The sequence below is a fragment of the Pinus tabuliformis genome, chromosome 4_1 (genome assembly GCF_031772625.1).
Source record: "Pinus tabuliformis cultivar Carrire ecotype Pingquan chromosome 4_1, CPIR1, whole genome shotgun sequence".
NCBI classification, from domain to species: Eukaryota; Viridiplantae; Streptophyta; class Pinopsida; order Pinales; family Pinaceae; genus Pinus; species Pinus tabuliformis.
The window spans coordinates 397,473,729-397,482,092 of record NC_142303.1 but is presented as its reverse complement, the minus strand read 5'-3'; positions in this window follow the sequence as shown (position 1 = coordinate 397,482,092).

Here is an 8,364-nt window from a genome sequence, read left to right as displayed (position 1 = left end):
CCATCAGTAACCAAATAAGAGGATATTTGAATCTAAGTCTAATCAAGAAGGCTCCCAATGTTTGCACCACCCAGGCATATTATGGTACTCATGTAACAACATCCAAAAAATTCTTGAACTCAAAAGGATGTCCTTCTTGCAATCCAGCATGATATGCTTCAGTGCGCTTAAGGAACCCTGTTAGTGCTCGAATTTTCGTTTATGCATAAAGATTGAGGAAAAACCCCACAATACTTTTTCTGTAAGTGATTGATTGTTCCCTGATTTCCAGGGTACTTAGGAACAACTTGAACTCACATCTCAATTCAGAAACCATTCTTGGTTCTTCCCTTAACCATAATGTTGCCCTTTCTTCATTGGTCTCAGCTGACTTCATGTCCAAATTACATTCAATTTGATTCCTCATAAAAGAAATGAAGTCTCGCAACTATAAGTCTCCCATATAAGAGAAAAAACTTGCCACCATATTTGTACTGACATATTCACACATCATGTTACACAAAAACAACTCACAAAGTAAGCTTTGTTCATCAAAATCACAAGCACGAATTTTTTTAAGAAAAGTATGGGTAGAAGAACCCAAATAAGGTATGTTTTCAAAGATTGCTTTTAATTGAAACAAATAATAACTTTCCCATAGGAACATTGGATATGATGGGGAAGGCCTCCTGCAGCCTAACAGGTTCAAGGCAAGCTCACGAAGATTTGTCTTATCATTTGTTAGATCCAAAACCTACTAATGTAACAGCCGCAATTGTTTATATTTCTTCTTCGTAGCTTCCTTATTCCTCTACTCTTCCCATTTTCTCACCCATTCTTCCTTTAACTGTTTCTCCTAGAGTGAATTCATCATCTTCTTATGTGCCTTAATCAAGATCATTCCCTCTTGTAGAGAGAGCACCTGTTGCTTCCATTTTTGTAACTTTGGTATCAACGACATTCTTTCATAACACCATCCTTCGTCAGGACCTAATGTTCTCCCACATGCATTAATTATTGAAGGTGTAACAACCTCCTAAGGGTGAAACTACTCCATTTTAGCTGTTGGTTCTTGTGTAATAGAAATGTCATCAATGGTTTCTTGTTTAACAACTTCTTTTTCTCCCTGGTTAGCTTCCGCTTCCACTGTTGGTTCTTGTGTAACAGCAGTGTCATCCAAGGATTCCTATGTATCAGCTATCAAATTACTCTCTGTGGAATGCTCCATCTCAGCTGCTGGTTCTTTTGTAATAATAACGTCTTCAACGAGTTTTTGTGCATCAGCTTCCTAGGACACAGTTTGCATTTCCCTCGAAACTGTGTCCATTGCACAGACTCTATACCCCACTGCCACTAGCTCCTTAGCCAAGGCTATGCACATAGAACCTAGAAAATTTCCCTCCCTGGCCCTATCTATAGCCTCATCCAAAGTATCTAAAACTTGGGTGCTTGCCTCTACCTTATCCTCTGCTAACTACTTCCTTAACTTTTCATTTTCTCTTTCCAAACTTTCAATTTTAAGCAACAAGGATTGGGTCTTGTTCTTACCTAGTGAGGAAGGTTCCTCCAGCCGAGCCTGCTCTTCATCTTCTTTTCTCACTACCTCCTTGTTATTCTCAAGAATGGATGGGGACTCTAGGTTCCCACTAGCCTTTACTCTCTGTTTCAGCCACTTATCACCAATTGGCTTATCAACTGGTCTCTTTCTAACCTTACTTTTGAGGGCGGGGTTGCTCCTTGGTTTCCATTGGAGCTTCCTCAGATGTCCCAACTTGCTTCCTACAGGTAGCCATATCATTATTTCTCATGAATTCATCCTAGCTCTTGCCTTGGTGACTTAGGGTGTCTAACACAATTAGCTAGATGAGGCCATGGTTTGTGATGCAAGTCTCTAGATGTGCATTTGTCTTCATGGCTACTGCCATATGCCTAATATTATCCAACAAAAGGTACGGGAGGTTTATCATCTGTCGATGTCAGAGGTGATTTAACAATGGGAAGTGGTAATTGAATACAATTGTTGCCATTCCCTCACATGTGATATACTTAATGAGGTAAAGGGAGACATATGCCCATGGCTGGGGAAGCAACAACCTATCAATTCCTATTCCTTTCTTCACCAGTCATTCCTCCCCTTGGAGAAAATCCTCCTTCAAAGAGGGACCATTGATTTCCTATTAAACCAACTTTTTCCCTCTATTGGAAATTCCATCACATGAGCAATTACCTCCTCTATAACTTCCAGCTGCAATCGCTTGACCTTCGTTTGATTCCTATTTAGATTCTTAGCGAATTCCATAGAAATTGCCTCGTATGATCCTTCCAGCCTTTAGAAAAACTCAAACCAACCTACATCTTTTAAAAATTTGGCATACTTCAGGGCATTTTTCCAATGCCTCTGTTGATCCTGATTCATATCGAATTGTCACCCCACCAATTACTACATTGTTTCAACTTTGTTCTCCTCTCTTCTCCTCCTTGAGAAATTCTGAAGTGATTAGCACAATGCTCAATTGTTCTAGCTTTGCAAACTGTTCTCCTCCACTTCTGTCTAAGAGTTATGAATGAGGAAGCAATGCTTCAGCAGTGGGCAAATGGTAGGGTGACATGGTGAGGTTAAAGGCATGGATTTCAAATCAAGATTCGTACTGCACAATAACATTTCCTTATTAATACTAAGTTACGGAAGGTCTAGTCTGAGGTAGAATTCCATTTTCAGCATGATCAATCATTAAATGAATTAAGAGATCATCATACTTTGGCTTCGGTTTAAATGCTCACAAGTCATGCAAAGGTCATGTCATAATGTAATTTGTCCTCCCTCCAACTTAAATGTGACGGTCGTCCTTAGTCATATAAAAAAGATATGACATTAGATTGCCATAATTACTAAATAAAAGAGGATAGTGATAATACTGTTTCATGAAGTACCTGGTGTGACGTGGAGAGAAGACGTTCATGATGAAGTGCGCAAAATTAATTTATGTTGTCAAGGCCATTGCTCCTGAGTCATGGTGATGCATGTTGTGTGTCACAATAGATAATTTACTTGGATTGTTTCTAGAAGTCATCGGTTGTTACAAATGTAACAACCAAGATGATTGTTATGTATTATTGGTTTCCAAAAAAGATAAAAACAAAGGACTCAAATAGTCATGTAACAACTGGAATATAATCCTGACATCTACATTTATTTTTTAGCCTAAGTATCCTTGACTTAGCCACATGCACTAAAAATCATGTTCACACTTGGTTTTTGGTAAACTAGCTTAGTGGACCAACTTTCCCTTGTTTTTCTCCTTTAAAGGCTTAACATTATGGAAATATTGGTCCAACCACTTTTCTAAACCATTTAGAAATCTAAGTGCATGTTCACACCTAACCACACCTCATCCACTTGAGTTATTTTAGGATTGGTGCCCCACATGAAGATTCCCCCTTAAATCAAGGGATTTGGCCCCGCGGACCATTTTAGCATGTTTTAAAGTTTCCTTCCTTGGGAAATGTGCCCCTCCTCATGCTTTCCTCGTGGCTGATAGTTGGCATAGGTTGTCTTGAGTCATTGTTGCTATTTTAGGCCTCCCTTTAGCTTTTCTTAGCCTTTTCTAGATTTTGTACTAGTTTTTTCCTAGTTTTCTAGATTCGGAAATTTCTATATAACCACCTCCCTTTGGGGTTAGTGGTTTGGTTGCTCATCTATTAATATTTGTTCATTAATTTAATACATTGATTTTATGGAGAAAATTCTTTCTCTCCTCTCTTGAATATCAACAAATTACTTGTGTTTAAGTTAATTAGAGTTTTAGATCTATCGAAGTTTCTACAGGAATTCTACAATTATTGTAAGATATGCCTAAAGTAACAAATGTTGTTTCAAAGTGCGTAACAACCGGCATAGAGTGGTTTTTAACTTTTACAAAAATTGTCTGTCTGGGTCCAAAAGATATTTTTTCACAACCAGATTATTTTCATTATATATTTTCTAATTTTTGTTTTTTATCTTTATTTTTATTTTCTTCTTCTTATTATTATTATTTTATTTTTTTTAGCAAGTGTAATAGCCACTGATAGAGGTTGGTTTTCAGCTATTACACTTATTGAAAAATTAGAATTTTGGCAGCACAGGGGGGGTTTCCCCTACTCCTTTAATCTGAATGTCTGAATTCATGACAATGTTAACAAATGAATCCCTTGAAGTAGGTTTATGATATAACCAAACACGGTGCCCATTTGCAAGCAATGGTTTCCTCCCACTGTCAATGGTAACCAAATTTGCAATCCCATTTTCAAAGACTGCGTCTAACTCATAGGGACCTAGCCATCTGGTGCAGAGCTTACCCTTGAAGTCCTTGAGTCTTGAATAATATAAGAGAGACCAATCTCCTTTCTAAAACTTCTTCTTCTTGATGAACCTATGATTCCACTTAGCTCTCTACTGATAGATAATCTTTGTTTGCTGGATAGCAGCCAACCATTTCGCCTCCAATTCATTGAGCTGGTTCAACCTTCGCTTTTATGTTTTAGCCAGATCGAAATTCACCTGCAATGTTGTTCTCAATGTATTAATTTAAAACTCAATAGGGAATAAGGGATTTTTACATTACACAAGTTCGTATGGTGAGAATCCCATAGTATTCCTTCATGTAGTTCTATATTCCCACAACACTTCTAGAAGTTTATCAACCCAATTCATTTGGTGACTAGCCATAGTTTTGGTAAGAATCCCCTCAATGACCTCCTTGGTGCTTTCCACTTGGCCATTTTCTTGTGGGTGATAAGGTGTTGTGATTCTATGATGAATTTTATATTTTTCAACCAACTTTTGGATCATATGGGATGTAAACTAGGGCCCTCTATCTGTCACTATCTCCCTGGGTATCCCAAAATGGACAATGATGTCTTCAAATAGGAAGTCTGAAACGACTTGCTTCGTGACTCTGGTTAGTGATTTTGCCTCAACCCATTTTGTGACATAGTCGGTGTAGACCAAGATGTAGGATCTCTGTCTAGATGAAGGATTAATTGGTCCCACAAAATCCAAGGCCCATTTCTCAAAAGGTTCTAAGACTATTTGAGTCTGTAACAACATCTCATTTGATTGCAGCAAATGGCCCATCCTTTCGCAACTATCAAATCCTTTCATGAACTTCTTGGCATCCTAAAATATTGTTGGCCAATAATATCTTGTCAAAAGGACTTTATATCTTGTTCACTTGTCTGCGAAGTGCCCTCCACAAGGTTCCTCGTGACAAGCCTTATGGATGTCAAAGATCTCATCTTCCCTAACACAATGTCTGATTTGAAAATCTGGCCCAATTTGATAGAGATTCCCATAAATCCAGATATAGTTAGCACTCTGTTGTATGATCTTTCTCTTTTCCTTGGAAAACAAGTATTGTGGAAATTTCCCTATAGCAAGATAATTGGCAATATCAACATACCATGGTGAGTAAGTAGAAATAGAAAAGAGATACTCATCAGGGAAAGAATCCTCAGTAGGAATGAAATTTTCATCAATAGTTAACGTAGAAAGAAAATCAGCTACTACATTATCTTTTGCAGGTTTATCTACAATTGTGATATCAACGTGTAATTCTACCATTGGTAATTGGCTTATTCATTAAAAAACGAATGGCAGAGTGGTTAGTGTGTACAAATACTTGATACCCGATAATATAATGTCGAAAATTATTGATGTCATGCACTAATGCTAAGAATTCCTTCTCAGTCACTATGTAATTGACCTCATCCGGAGTCAAATTATTGATTATGTAATAAATAGCGTAAGGTTTCCTATCCTCCAACTAGCCCAAAACAAAACCTAGAACAATATCAGATGCATTTGTAGCTATGTGAAACGATAGTTCCCAATTAGTTCCATGTAAAACTGGAGCTATTGATACACAACATTTCAACTTCAAAAGGGCCTACTCACACTTTCCTGTCCACAAAAATTCTACATAGTTCATAAGGAGAACAGTGGCAATGTAATTTTTGGAAAAATCTCTATAAACCTTTTGTAATACCCTGCATGTCCTAAGAAACTATGTGCCTATTTTTGCATCTTGGGAGTTGGAATTTTCATAATTACCTCTATTTTAGAAGGTTCTTCCTTGATCATGTCAGCAAAAATGTAGTGTCCCAACACAATCCCTTCAGTGATCATCATGTGACATTTTTTTTATGCTCAAAGCACCATTAGTCTGTACACAACTTTTTATAAATTACCTAATGTCATTTCAAAAGCATCACCATAAGGTTTAAAATTGTCCATGAAGATTTCAAGGTAGTCATTCAACAAATCAGAAAAATTTCCCAGTATTTCCCTCTAAAAAGTTGCTAACACATTGAAGAGTCCAAAAGGGATTGCTCTATATGCGAAATTTACCCAAGGGCAAGTAAAGGTTATTTTATCCTGATCCTCTGGGGCAATCTGTATCTAGTTGTAGCCACTAAACCATCTAAAAATGAAAAAAAAAATCCCAAAAAGTGTGTCAAGGACCTGATCTATAAACGGTAAAGGAAAATGATCCTTTTGAGTGGCCTTATTGAGTTCTTTGTAATCCACACAGACTCTCCAATTTCCATTCTTCTTAGGGACAATGAAAAGCGGAGACACCCACTGACTATTAGATATTGGATAAATAAAGTTAACATTTAGGAGTTTTTGTAATTCTTCTTTCACTACCTCCTTCAGCGCAAGGTTCATGTGGCATTGCGGTTGTCTAGTTGGTTTGCAGCCATATTTCAAATAAACGTGATGAGTGCACAGGTTGGGATAAATCCCTTTCATATCTGTGTAGCCCCATGCAAATTCCTTTTTGTGTTTCTGTAACAGTTGTAGCAACAATTTTTTTTGCTCAACAGTCAGGTTGGGATTAATGTTCAGATTTTTCTTGGTTCTATTTCGACTGGACTACTGTCAGTATACAGAGTGGTTCTCATTTTTTCAAATTTTATATCTTCTACCTCCTCTTCCTCCTTTGAATTTTCAATAGAAGTGACAAAAAGCGAGTTCCTAATAAATCCATTAATGATATGATCTTATGTCTCATCTTTAAAATACTGGGCTTTTCCCAGAGTGAGGAGTGGTAGGGAAAGATCTGATTCAAGTTCAAATTCATCCTACCAGGGATAGTTCAAATCCATATTTTGTTTTGGGGGGTAAAGCTTAAGGTTCTTTGTAGCCTGGCCATTTAAAATCATCATATATCCAGGTCTGAATGTTGGCATTATGATATAGGTGTTGTCCTTGATGGCAACTCTCTCAGATGAAAGTTCATAGTGCAACAGATCAACAACAAAGGATTACAGATCAGACTCCAAAGAATGAAGAAAGAGAGGTATATGGTGGTTCACTTTGTCCAAGGTGTGTATACACATGGCTTAACAGAACAAAAGTAGTGTATAATGTATACATGCCCTTTCACGAGAGGAAAAGTGCGTACATGTTGGAAAACAAAAGTATTTGGTCCAAGGTATTTGATCCAAGGTATTTTGGTCCAAGGTACTTGGTCTGAGGCATTTGGTCCAAGGTATTGACCCTAGGTATTGGGTCCAAGGTATTGGTCCTAAGTGGTTTTGGTCCAAGGTATTGAGAAAGGCCTAAGAGTATATAAGGAGGAGAAGATCATTAGGCCAAGGTGTGCAAGCAATGAGATTCTAAGGAATACTTCTCTCTGAAGTATATATTACGTTGCAGGGTTATGTTTGGGACTGGATCTGAAATTTTCATGTGCACCTTGAGTTCAACATTGGATCAGGAATCATGAGACTTGAAATGGCTTATTCTTAAATGATCTAATATTGGTTGAGACCAGATCTAATGTTTTGCACCAATTCTACTTATTATCTATCATGATCTGGGTTTGTCTGAAGTCTAAAATTGCAGCGAAGTTCTGAGTCAAAATTTGTAGATCTATATGCAGGTTCGTCTCGGCCAAAGCGCGTGTACACGCAGGTTCGATTCTTTCAAATAGCGTATGCAAATAATAAAAGGTTATGTTCATATCTAACTGATCTATTTGATTGAATTATGTTGTTTTACTCCTATCTGTCAATGAAGTCCTCTTAGATATGAACGTAGAACTGTTGTATAAGGAAATTGAGTCTGATTGATTGATTGATTAAGAAGGAAGGGTGATCCTTGCTTCTATCTATTTTGAACTTTGTAATATGATAGTAGATCTTTAGAATTTCACTACAGTCTATGGTTTAGAATTTTATGATTCAATATCTTTAGAGATATATGCAGGTTGGGTTAGAGGAAGTAGCGTATACACAGAGATTGGGTTCAACCAAGTAACGTATACACTCTCATGCATGATTTTTGAGGTTACAGCTAGTTCTGGATGATGATACAGGATTCTGGGTTCAACATAGTTT